The 13,229-nt window shown below is 35.1% G+C and overlaps 1 long non-coding RNA gene across 1 annotated transcript; it reads right to left on the bottom strand.

Annotated features, from left to right (window-relative positions):
- Positions 1-1,157: 1,157 nt before the first annotated feature.
- On the bottom strand, positions 1,158-2,041 carry LOC128553102 (uncharacterized). Its single transcript, XR_008369252.1, has 2 exons — positions 1,565-2,041; positions 1,158-1,288 (listed from the first exon to the last, which is right to left on the bottom strand). It is a non-coding gene; the product is annotated as an uncharacterized LOC128553102 (long non-coding RNA).
- Between the last annotated feature and the right edge of the window lie 11,188 nt (positions 2,042-13,229).

Raw genomic sequence — 13,229 nt, 5'->3', positions numbered from 1 at the left:
ATTGTGATCAACCTTGTCGAATGCTTTGCTAAAATCCATTACTATTACTGTACCATCTGTTTGTTGACCTTGGCTTGCTCAAGGTTGTCGTAAACTTCTTATGTAAAGCTGATCAGTTGTGATTCACAGCTACGCTTAGATCTGAAGCCATGCTGGTACTGGCTTAGGAGGTCCCTAGTGTCAAATGTGTCATGATGTTGGAGACTAGAATGTGTTCCCAAAAAAAAGGGAAGTACATTCTAACAAAACTGAAGGCAACAGAGTTATTTCTATCTTAATATGCCTCATATGTTTATGTTTAATAAATGGTCCAAGTTTGAAAGAAATATCTTCATTCTTATTCAAGAAATATTAGTTTTTATGTCGAAAGGGCCCCATCGGGTCAGCCTGTTTAACAAAATGATAGGCCTACAACTACAACAGACGAAAGATCAACTCAAAGATGCTCGGCATCGATTCAAATAATTTCTTAGACCTAAACAACAGTGTAAATACGCAAACATTTTGATTTTACATAAATATAAAGGGGAATTTACCTTAGGCTTGGCTGTATTAAATCACACATGGCGGCTGCAGCCGAAAGCGCTGGGCCGGATGATGTCATTTTTATCTACGTCATCGACTGTTTTGACGACAGAGCAAAAAACATCTTTTTTGAGGCGCCTTATAGACTCTACATAAGTTGTAAGTATCTTATCTAGATCTAGAGTCTAAGTTTCTAACTGATAATTTATTATTATTAAATTTGTTAATATTATATAGATCTACACTCGTAACAGTAGTATAGATTTACTAAATGTCCTCCACAAATATTTTCGTGATTTTCATGACATAAAATAGATCACATTAACAGCCAAAATTTTGTTCCATCTAATGCGTAGCAGTGCTTTTTTTTGCATTAATCCCGCTTTTTTGTAAGATCCATATCATCCACCCAGTAGGCATTTGACGTCGGTTAGACGTCGTATAGACGTCGGACCCCGACGTCGGATTAACGTTGGATTTTGGTTGGATTTGCAAACCGTTTAGACGTCGGATCCTGACGTTGGCTAGACGTCGCTATCCGACCATTTTCCAACCTAAATCTAACCACTTTTCAACCAAAATCTGACCAAATTTTCAACGTAATTTGCAATCAAACAAGTAATCAACACATGTATTTTATCATCTTTATTTCATATTATGGCGACGTAAGTCTAATACAATAAGTCCAAAAAGTAATGCAGTAATTGAAACTTTCAAGTTTCGTCATTTTTGTATGAATCTTCAACTCCGCCAACATTTCCACCTGAAATGTATATAAAAATTTGACAGTTTCATTATTTAACATATACAAATATACTAGTGCTATTACAAAGAGCTTAATTAATAAGTGCCAAACAAATATGTAATATTTTAAATTCTATGAAAAAAATATTCTATAACTTCGTAAAATGTAATTAAATGAAATTGCTTTTTAAAGTAACAAACAAAAATAAGTCATTTTTTTAAAAAAACAAAAATACGGAATATAAATCAATATAACTTTTAAAATAAGTATAATTTTTTAAAATCTGTTACTCACGTTGCGGATCCTTCCCTTTGTGTAAAGTATTTATAAACTTGCTCTATCTTATCCCAATAAATATCAAATTACAGGAAGACTGTGTAAACCGATGCAGGCTTATCTCGCGAATGTGTGACTAATAGACAGCATGTGTAGAAGAGAAGATCTATGTGAATTTAGAATAATTCATACATGTGTATAGAATGCATTTTTATCTTGAACAGTTTAAAGTTCGTGAAAAAATCCGTCTCCGATAATAGACAATCTCATGCGATATTGTAACATAATTAATATAATGTTTGTTGTGAGAATGAACTATTATTAATAAGCGCACGTCCAGGCCTTTATGAAAACAAGTAAATATCTTTTAAATATACTAGCAAAATTATACCAGTTAGTTTTATAACTAAAAACATTTATCAGACTTTCTATCCAACCTAATTCCAACGTCTTCTAGACGTCTAAGTCTGACGTCTATTAGACGTCGTGGATATGACGTTGATTAGACGTTGGATTCAGGTCGCCGACGTCGCGACCAAAATCCAACGTCTTATCAACGTCGGTACGACGTCAGGTGTTTACTGGGCAGGTTATATACTGCCAATTTCAGAAAAGCTCACCGAATGGGCGTTTACATCAAACGCAGGTAGTAAATGACTTAGGATGAGAGGTAGTCCAAATCTAATTAGACGTGAAAAAAATTGTCATTTGACGTTCAACAGTCAATATTCTGACATTTTACATTTTTTCTTTTAAAGCCTGGAAAATAAAAATGTAAAATATCAATTAAAATGAACTTATAACGTGATAGGAGTTATATCAGGTCCTATATTTAGGACTACGGTGAGAGGGTAATATTAATATAGATCTAGTTTGCTCCGCCCAAACGTATATTTCTATCGGTCTTGGGGAAAGCGGGAAATATTGCGGGAGTTTATTTCAGGATAAGTAATAGTTATTGTTCGAGGAATCGGTCTGCATTGTGTTTATATACCTGTGAGGGATTTGTGAACCGAGCGAGCGTAGCGATCGAGGTTTCAAATCTCCTGACAGGTCTATAAACACAACGCAGACCTATTCCGAGAATGATAACTGACTTACAGTACCTACATGATTTTTTGTTTTACATAGGCCAGATTTGTTTCGGATTTGAAGAACTTTTATAGCGTGTATATGTATGATAAAAACAAATAGTTAGAAGAAGGAACAAGCCAATATGTGTCACAATTTATCGGGTACTATTTATATAATAAAATGCCCAACTTGCTACGAACCTGTAAATATATTTGTCAGCAATTAGAACATGACATTTTGTATTGCATGAAAAATCCGTGCACATTTGGGAAATAGTCTGTCTCTGAGATCATCCGTGTGAGATCATCCATGTGTGTCTAGTCAATTAATCTGAATTTGACGCGAATGGTATTTTATAAGTGTTTTTTTTTCATAATTATTCTAAGAAACTTTAAGTTTATTTAGTTCTTTAATTTGACACTTAAATATACATTGCCGTATAAAAACTATTGATATAGATTTATCATTACATTATCACAAGAAATGCGTATCATAATATACCCTGATTTTGGCACACGCCAAGAAGACACAACGGAATGTGCTTAAAACCATCGAGAAGATATAAAAAGCTTCAGTTTTCTTGACAATGAAAGTAAAGAGTACAATTAATTAAGAGGTTTGTAGTTCGAGGCCTCTGTTTTGATTGACATGGCAACGACTTGAATAAACATTATATATTAGTTTAATGTCGTTTTGGTTCTCCACCCCTGGTTGCTATGATACTTGTGGAGGTCAATACATGTATAGAATGAAACCTTGTACAGTGCAAAATATCTAATATTATTTAAAAGACATAAAAATGTCAACTGTTAATTCGATACGAGTTAACGACATTCAGCAAAATTAGAACATTTTTCAGAATAAAAGAAATGTACTTTAAAACAAGTTTCCTAACAAATTACAATTACCACTACCTAAAAACTGCCTTTAAATATGTTTAAACTGACAGCTTATTTCAGACACGCTCGGAATGTATCACAATAATTCAATCTGACTAAAGTACATATCCTATTACGCTACGCATAGGATCTGAGAACAATCTGACTAAAGTACATATCCTATTACGCTACGCATAGGATCTGAGAACAATCTGACTAAAGTACATATCCTATTACGCTACGCATAGGATCTGAGAACGACCTATTCATTGCCTCGTTCTGACGACCCTTTCGCTAGCCAATCAGAGCCTAACTTACAACATCTTGCAAATCTACCTGTAGCCTTGACTTTTGATATTTACAATTCTTATGTCATAATGTATCAGATAGCCGGTTAGCTCAGTCGGTAGGCCACTTGCTTTGTAAGCGAGGGGTCCCAGGTTCAAGCCCTGGAATGACTGCACATTGTTCTTACTCTTTGACATTCGAACAAGTCGTCTGATTGGATAAAATAAAAATAGCAATACTGGAAATCCAAAATATACGGAAGACGAATGTGAATGGGTCGTTCTCAGATCTTCGTTTAGAAGATCAAGTACTTTAGTCAGATTGCACAATAATTTTACTGGGTTATTTTCAAAAATACAACTCCGGTACTTATGTTGCATGTTAATTGTACAGAAATCGTCACAATTTTCTTTAGCAGATTATTAATCAACTTGGAGGAAATTTGTGTACAGTAGTTTAAATTTCTTTGCAATTATATCATTGTCAATATTTTTCTTTGTAAAATAAAATGTCCTGCTTCATGAAGTATTCTCCAATCTGACGTAAGAGTATGCCCGTATTAAGTAACTTTCAGACAAATATCACCTGTTCGGAAATGAATGTTAAAACTTTACAGTTAAGTCATGTTTAGATCAAATTTCAAGATATGTAAAACTGGTCGGATTTTTCACTTAAAAACGTACTTTTTTTAAACAATTAATACTATTTACAGAGTCAACTACGCGTTCACCGTAAATGTCATGCACGGACTTCTCATGATTCAACTGCATTGTTTCGGTCGCTTACGCATAACTTTAAATTTAATCTTTGACAAGAGCATACGTGTGTCGACAATTTGGCTCAGTGGTTAGAGCATTGGACTAGCATCGGAGCGACTCGGTTCGATTCCACTCAGGCACGTGAGAGGTTTGTGTAGACAGTAGAAGTAGGGGACTGGTCTGGAAATTGTTATAGACCTCTAAAGCGGTCTATAAAGGTGTTTATAGACCTCTCTCGGAACAAAGAAGCCGGTAGGTAATCCTGCACAATCATTACAATACCGGTATATACATACTCGCAGCATATACACTTAAATTATTTAACATTATAGGTCTGAACTGTTCTGAAGAATCGACATGGTTGTGTATAATTATTTTTAGCTCGACAATATACAACACAGTGGGTTCATGGGAAAATAAGCGCGGACAAAATCAGAATTGGGAAATTACTGGGCAAGTGGTTTTTGTCTTAGGGTGTTGATTTTTTTTGCCTTTTCTACTGAAATTCAGTAAGACGAATGGATAGCTATTCTTGACTGACTCGTTTTCACTTTGTGATAAAGACTTTAGGAATTTTGATTGAATAACAATTGTCCGCAGAAGGGAATATGTGAAATATATTTGGAAATAATGATCATTTTGGGGGAAAATGGAAGGTTTTTTGGAAGGGGAAAACAGCCATATTCGGCACTAAATGGCCAATAAAAAGCACTGACTCGGCAATATGTTTATCAAAAATACATGCAGGATCTTGTCAAAATACTACTAATTGTTTTTTTCATATAGAATCGTTAAACGTGTATAACGTCTGTGTAATACCTAGTACTTGTATGTATAAGTGCCTTTCTTGTATTTCAACTTACCTGTTTGTGAATGTGCTTTTGCTTTTGCGATTAGTGCATACCTTGATCTGCCTGCAGTCCGTGCAGTCAGATCATGGTCTGCACTGTTCGCCATTCTGTCTGTATCTTTTTGTATGCATCCCTTTTACAGTTAATGGTAATTGTCCAAGTTGGAAAAGACGGACAAGTGCATTATTGAAATTTTAGCCAGGGTAATGGGTTAGAGCGCAAGTTGCGGATTTCGGTCTTGTTACACAGGAAAATAGAACTAAGATCAAGCACCAGATTTTGTAAGAAAAAGGCTTTATTGTCCAGTTTTAGATGTCATGGTTGTTGCTATTTTAGCGCGCCAATTATGAACGTTGCACTCTATTGTACATGCTTTCAGGTCACAGTTATATAATAGCACTAAGTCTTGTTCGTCAATCTGTCTTCGCAATGTGTATCGATTCAGTTTGTAAAGAAGCGCTGTATGACACATTCGGACAGATCGCATTTGTATCAGCGGGTGTCTGTGACGCGTTAGGAGACCACATTTGTTGTTATTTTGACTATACTTGCAACAAACTTATATAACTAATTAGATTTCGATTCCTTTCATAAAAAACCGCATGGCACCATTTGACTTGGAATTTACAGTGTAGTATTACTCACCGAGAATGTGAGCGATTGGGGGCTATGACGGCATCTTGTTGAATAGATGGAATTTTCCGGTCAGGTTAATATCGTGGTACTGGTTTGTTATCTGGCAATTAAACTTGGCAAAGAATACGTTATCATCATGGGGTTGTTCATAGTAGCATGGTAACTACATGTACATGTCACTTATAATTTCCCTACCGGTTCTGGTTTGTAAGATTTCTTTGTATTACAAAATTCATGATATATGAATATGTTTGATTAAAGGGAAGTTGCAAACTTGCCAATTCTTGTTCAACTTCTTAATAATCGGAATTCGCTGGTTGTTTCGACTTCAACAACAAATAAAAAATGCACTAAAATCAAGATCAAGGGCTGTCTCAACTTACACAGAAAGTCTTGTAAAAGCTTGTTTCCGTAGACAGGGGGATATATAAATTTAACTTCCCGAATCGGGAATGCTAGTATTCATTATATTGAATTGCCTGTCTAAAACACTTTTTAACATTGCCCTGCTATATGATTTCTAAAACAAAATTCCAGCTGGTTCAACAATTACCTTTCAAAGCCATTTCAAAGCATGCAGTTCTTTGTTTTCTAATCATTTAGGTTGCTTAAAAGTTTATGGTTCCAATAATGACTTTATGAATAGTAGTTTTGAACTATGAAGCTTGTTTCACGGAAACAAATTAGCAGCATTCTCAAATATTATTGTTTCAGATATTGGATAGACGTTATTATAACATGTTCGGGGCAAAGAGTACCCGAATATATTTGAGTTTTCGGAAAAAGCATTGTGGTGAATTGTCCAAAATGCTTCAGTAAACCCAACATAGTTATGTTAACTGAGCCACCTTTAGCATGTGGACTATGATGAAGAATAATAAACGTATATTACATTTGTACTTAAAGACAATGCCTCAATGGGCAATCGGGTTTTGTTACAGATCATCAGGCTTTCCCAGAAATTATGCTTTTGTATCAATTTTAAAGAAGATTTTGGATAAAAAACAACAGGATGATTCCTATCTTAATAGGAGAAACAACCGTTATCGAAAAACTCCGGATATAAGCGGTATGGGACTCAGTACGGGTGCTCAGCTACCCGAATTTACCCAATGCTTCTTTATTATTCAATTTACACTATAACACATTGTATGTCCGTCAAGATCAATGCGCACATTATATTCTATTTTATTCATCTATTTTATATAAAACAAGTAGAGATGTAGACGTGTAAAATAATCCGTGTTCATTTTTATAATCTTGGTATTGTGTGATGCGTGTTATCAACTGAGGTCTACTGTGTTAAACCACTGAACACAAGCAGCAAAAGGATTCTAGATATTTTTAAAAAAAAAATTTACTGATCTTTATATTTCCACATTCGAATATTCGGAAGAACTCTTATCAGTCTGTCTTTGTCAGTTTTTTTTAATGAAAACACTCTCGTATCGCGCAATTTAAAAAAATATGCTGCTATAATGCAACCACGAGATAAATAAATTTAAGTTTAAAACATACTGTATTGCTTAGATTACATGTATATATATCATCACAGCAACTTTACGTTATTAACAATTCATTGAATATCGCAACAGGGTCGAGGGACCACAAGTTCTGCCAAAATAGGAAAACGGCCCTTCCCTTGGAAAATTAACTATTAGATAAAATTAAATATTTTTACGAAATAAAACAATTATAACATGTATTACAAAAGAATGAAGAAAAGACCAAAGTATGACTGAAACTAAAACAAAAAAGGATAAATATAATTAGTTTAATGTTAGATATGATGTTGATATTTGCTATTTATTCCTAATGGTTCGTTTCCCAGAAGTAGGAAGGGGCAGGAGTAAAATTAGTTTTAGATAAAATTGAGGTTGGATTAATTATACATTTTTAATGTTTGGTGCTTGTTAGACATAACAAGTCGTCGCTATTCTCATGGGAAAAGATTAGCATTTCTGATAAATTTATGTACCGCCAATGTATAAATATATTCCGTGCGCTTGATTTTTGGATTGGTTACAGCATAATGTTGCGCCAATATCCTAGGAAAACCCTACTGAACCTGAAAATCACTAATATGATGTCTATCATGCTTTTCCGGGCTTTGATTTTTTATTTCAGTGTCATTGTATCATACTTTTCTCGTGTCCAGAAGAATCTACAGTAGTTGAATAACATTTTTATTACATCAACACATAAATTCCGAAAACTGATTATCGGACTATCTAGACCTAACCCTAACTCCAGTGAATTATCGGAATATGTCTAACCCTAACCCTAACTAACCAACCGGAGAGAAATTATATGATGTAATTCACAAGTTTTAAAAGTTACGTCACAGTCAATGCTTGCGTGGTTGAAGATTTTTTTGCATTGGCAAAGCAGGAGGATTCAATAGATGACAGAAGGCGAGTCGGAAAATGCTTTTATTAACCATCAACTATAGTTAATTATTGAGGTCGTAGATAAGGAAATCATTTGATTTAATTGGATCTTCGTAGATCTAGATAGATTTCAAAAGTTGCTGTAACTATGATAGTTCTAGTCTAACGTGGGTTTCCGATTTGTGGTTTTGTTTTGGAAGATGGACAAAACCAAGCAGAGCATGCGGGTAGAAGATATCTTACTGTATCAGATACTGTTCGTATTCTTGATGCAAGAATATGTGCGCGAAATAACGTAAGAGCTAGCAACATGACAATTAGCGGCCCTAAATAATTAAAAAAAAAATAAAAAAAAGAAAAAAAAATTAAAAAACAGCGTGATTGTTTAGCAGCAAGCCCGGACACTTGCTGCACCCCCCCTCCCCCACCCGAAGTTGGATGAGAAGTGACTATACTCATATTACTCATCAAAGACTATATTTTGGAAAGAAAATATTTTTTTTTCCAATTTAAGACCAGAAAACATACCAGAAGCCACAATTTCACTACTGTTTTTCAAAATTGTCCAGGGCGAGCTTGACCCATCCCCCCACCCATCAAGAGGGGATGAACCCTCCATTACTCAAATATAAGCACAAAAGTTGCACCAGAGGCCACCATTTCATGCTGTATTTCAACAGCATTTTCCAGGTGTACACCACCAATAAATGCACAGAGGACACCATTTCATACCCGCACCCACCACCCCTAACATGGGCAAGGGCATCCCTCAATACCTCGCTATGCACTCGGGGGACATTCCTTCGTTCTAGACTGGTGCACCCCAGTCTATATTTCTGGATCGGGCCTGTGCAGTCTAGCGGTATAGCAGCGTGAAGATTACATCTTGTACTGTAAATTGGTCAATGACGTTTTTAGTCTACAATTCAGACCATTATTAAAATGCCTAAAGATTTCCAAACTAGCTTGATGAATCTAGCTGTTATGAGTGACTGGATATGTTTTGAAGTTTCCTGTTATTAAAAGTCCATTATGCTTTATTTAAAAAAGAAACCCAGATGATAAGCTTTTCAGATTGATGTTTCTGACCACATACATGGTATAGCAGCACTACATTTAATATTGCAATTTGAAATGAAACTCAACTGTTATGGTTAATCCCACAAAGGGGTATTAAAAACAATAGATTTCAATAAGCAGTCTGGTATATTTAGCTTTATTCAAAACCTTTGAGGGAATATTAATGAAAGTGAAAATTAGCACATGTCTTTGAGCTTTTAAACATGTTGATTACTACGTTTAAAGTTGCAGTGGAACCGAAAAAAGATCAATAATCAGAGGCTCTTAGATTTTCGAGAAATTTGCACGAGTGCTTGCAAGGGTGGACATTCAATTGTCGTATAAGAGTTATTGCCCAGTAAATCCTGTATGTACAAGTGAAATTTTGGCCAGAAGTTAATATATAACTATTATTCGGACACTTTGTACAATTAATACACTGACAGAAAGGGATAAGCAAAGTAATGATCAGATTTCGCCCACCTAATTGTGTTAATTATTTATGTAATAAAGAGATTTTGGCTTTGTTCGAGCAAACATGACACTCGTTCTTTAGAACTCGTGCTTTGCTGTCCATAAATATTTATTGCTAAGATAGCATTATTTCGATTCATATTGCAGAATCCCTCTGGCAAGTTCTTTGGTGACTCTGCCAGGGTATAAATTGCAAGGGTCAAGTACCCACTGCCCCTTACATTTTGGACTGGGTCCTAAGAGAGGCGTTGGAGAAAGTGCCATTATGTAAAATTTTTATTTTGAACAGCATGTGCCTAAATCAAATAGGTATTTTATATTCCTGATGTAGACGTTATACCGAAGAATGCGTTCCGTTATCTCTAAAAAATAGTAATTGATAAAAATCATCATATTATATATTGAATTTCAAAGCGGTATTGGAAATGAATTTATTATGAACATGCTTGTTACGATTTTGTCGTATATAAAACTGAATTTAAAAAATAATCGGCGGCGTTTTATTTCGGGCGGGAAATGCCACATGTATGCGTTTTTTATCATTCCTTAGCTAATAATTATATACAAACAAATTTATGTTCACATTATTTAGCTACAGCAAACAATTTTTTTTTTAAAAAATTATAACACACATAAAGAAAAAAAGATTTTTAAATGTCTAGCCTACTGGCAACGTCATTAAAATATTTGAATTATGTAATTGTGACCGTGACGGGGCCCCCCCAGATAATTTTGATTTTTTTTAAAAGAATAAGTGGCAATATGATAGTATGTTGATATCTTTGCTGGAAATATTCTCGACAAAACGAGTTTGAAATGTTTATTCAGCTAATGTATACTGTCAAATATTCCACTCTCGGAACAAAACTCCTAGCTATTACCCATTCTTATTCCTGGGTCAGTAATTATTCCCGCCCAAGTTGTGGGGGTTATAGTATGGTTTCGTCCGTCCTTCCGTAACATTGGTCCGCTCTGTATCTCTAAACCCTGAAGGATTTGCATGAAACTTGGTCAAATGATCAACTATAAGACAATGTGCAGAACCCATGAGTCAGCCATGTCGGCTCAAGGTCAAGGTCACAAACTCAATGCCAAGTTTTGAGCCTTCCATTTCGTGTTCCGTTGTATCTCCTAACCCGTGAAGGATAATCATTAAAAAATTAATATCAAAGGAACACCTTATCAAGACGATGTGTCAGAACCCGGAGTCAGCAATGTCGACAATAGTCAAGGTCATACGTAAGGTCTAAGGTTTGAGGCTACCATTTCGTGTCCGTCAGTACTACTTAAACATCTTGAAGGATAATTATGAAACTTGGAAAAAATATCACTCATCAAGACGATGTGCAGAACTTAAAGAGCCAGCCATGTCGACTCAAGGTCAAGGTCACAACTCAAAGGGTCTATGGTGTGAGCCTTCCATTTTGTCCGCTTGTATCTCCTTAATCCCTTGAAGGATTTTCATCAAACTTGGGTCAAATGATCACCTCATCAAGGGACGATGTGCAGAATGATGAGTCAGATGCCGCTCAAGGTCAAGGTCACAATTAGAGTCAAAGGTTTGAACCCTTCCATTTTGTGTTCATTCTTGTATCTTCTAAACCCCTTGAAGGATTTACATTAATATTGGGTCAAATGATCACTCATCAAGAAATCTCCATGAGTCAGCCATGTCAACGCATGGTCAAAGGTTTTGCTCTTTATCTCCCTAAACCCTTTTTAGGATTTTCAAGAAACTTGGATCAAATAATCACTATTTAGAGTGTGCAGAATTCATGGGATCGCCATGTCAGTTCCAGGTCAATGTACAGCTCAGGTGCAAAGTTTACCCTTACCATATAGGTACTAGTGGGGGGATTTAGCTTTCTGTCAGATGCATGTTATATTTTATCAAGCAATGGACAATGGTTGCAGTTCGCCTAAAGAAAATACTATCGCAGTACGAATTTTATAGTGTTAATAGACTTTATCACTTCTTTTTTTTGGTTTCAAAGCCTGATTGTTATTTAATTTAACATTACATTGAACTCAGTTGTAGCTATAAACAGTTAATTTATCTGGGCTAGTTCAGGAATACAAAATTAACATGAAATGGAACTCCCCGCTGTTGTGATTTTTAGAAATATTTAAATGTGTAGAAATTCAAGGCAATATAGTTGCAGTTTTGATCGATCAACAGTTGATAAAGTATTGCGGGTTTAATACACATAAGGCAGCAAACTTAATGATAACTAGTTGGGGATTTATTTTTTGGAGGGTTGAGGGGTGCTTTTCCTCACGCCCTAACCTGCCTCTTGGCAGCCAGGACTTGCGGTTATAATTAAATTCCTCGGTTATCTTCAGATTCAAAAAATAAAGGGAAACTCTTGTTACGAAAAGGTGGAAAAACTTTAGTTGCAAATCTGCCGCTAAAATCTTGAATTACAATTAGGAAAACATCTTAACGGATTATCATTATGTCTTTATTCTTGCAGGAAAACTAAACGAACCGTAAATCGGACAGTATTGACTTACAGTTTTGAATTACAAGACAGAAAAGCAACAAATTGCAGACGTCTACTTTCTTCCTGCTCAATGGCTTACATACTTGAGCGTCGGATAATAGCCAGTAGCCAAGTATTGATGTAGAGTGCCGTAGCGGTCGGAATGACTGGGAAACTCATTATTTTATCTTGGAGGTATGTTTCTTTTCTTGCACCGTCGTACGAAATAATCAGAGAAATAATTTGATATTAAGATGTAACAGAAAATACAGGTTTTTGACGGAACAAACAAAGCACATTTCGTATAAACTAGTCTGCATATTTCCATTTTGCCAACCTGTATGTCTTTCCATCGGTTTCATCCATCAGTCCATCTAATGGTCGTCAGGATCTTTCCAAGATATTCCAGATGCCTTGTTCAGAAATGGGGACATATTTTCTATGTAGGAATAAGAAGGAATAAATGTACACAATTTTTCTAAAAATCAAACAATTTCTTAATCCAAAATACAACTGAAATGTTAAATGTTCAATTGCTATTTTTCATTTCATCCAATTCTATTTTTTTAAAAAAAATTAATTTCGATTTTGTCCCCGTTACATGTCGCATGTATCACGCTAAATGGCGCACTCCTAAGAGTAATTTAAAACTAAGATTATAATATTAAAATCATTGTGTTTTGTTTTTAGTTTTTATTTGTTGTAATAAGTTTGAATCTGATATAGTAACATGCTGTGTTAACTGTTAGCGTTAAGCAGGGGAAGTCATACTCGTACATTCTTGAAACTTTT

This window comes from Mercenaria mercenaria, unplaced genomic scaffold (assembly GCF_021730395.1).
Source record: "Mercenaria mercenaria strain notata unplaced genomic scaffold, MADL_Memer_1 contig_3478, whole genome shotgun sequence".
Taxonomy (NCBI): domain Eukaryota; kingdom Metazoa; phylum Mollusca; class Bivalvia; order Venerida; family Veneridae; genus Mercenaria; species Mercenaria mercenaria.
This window is presented reverse-complemented; position numbering and strand designations above follow the sequence as displayed.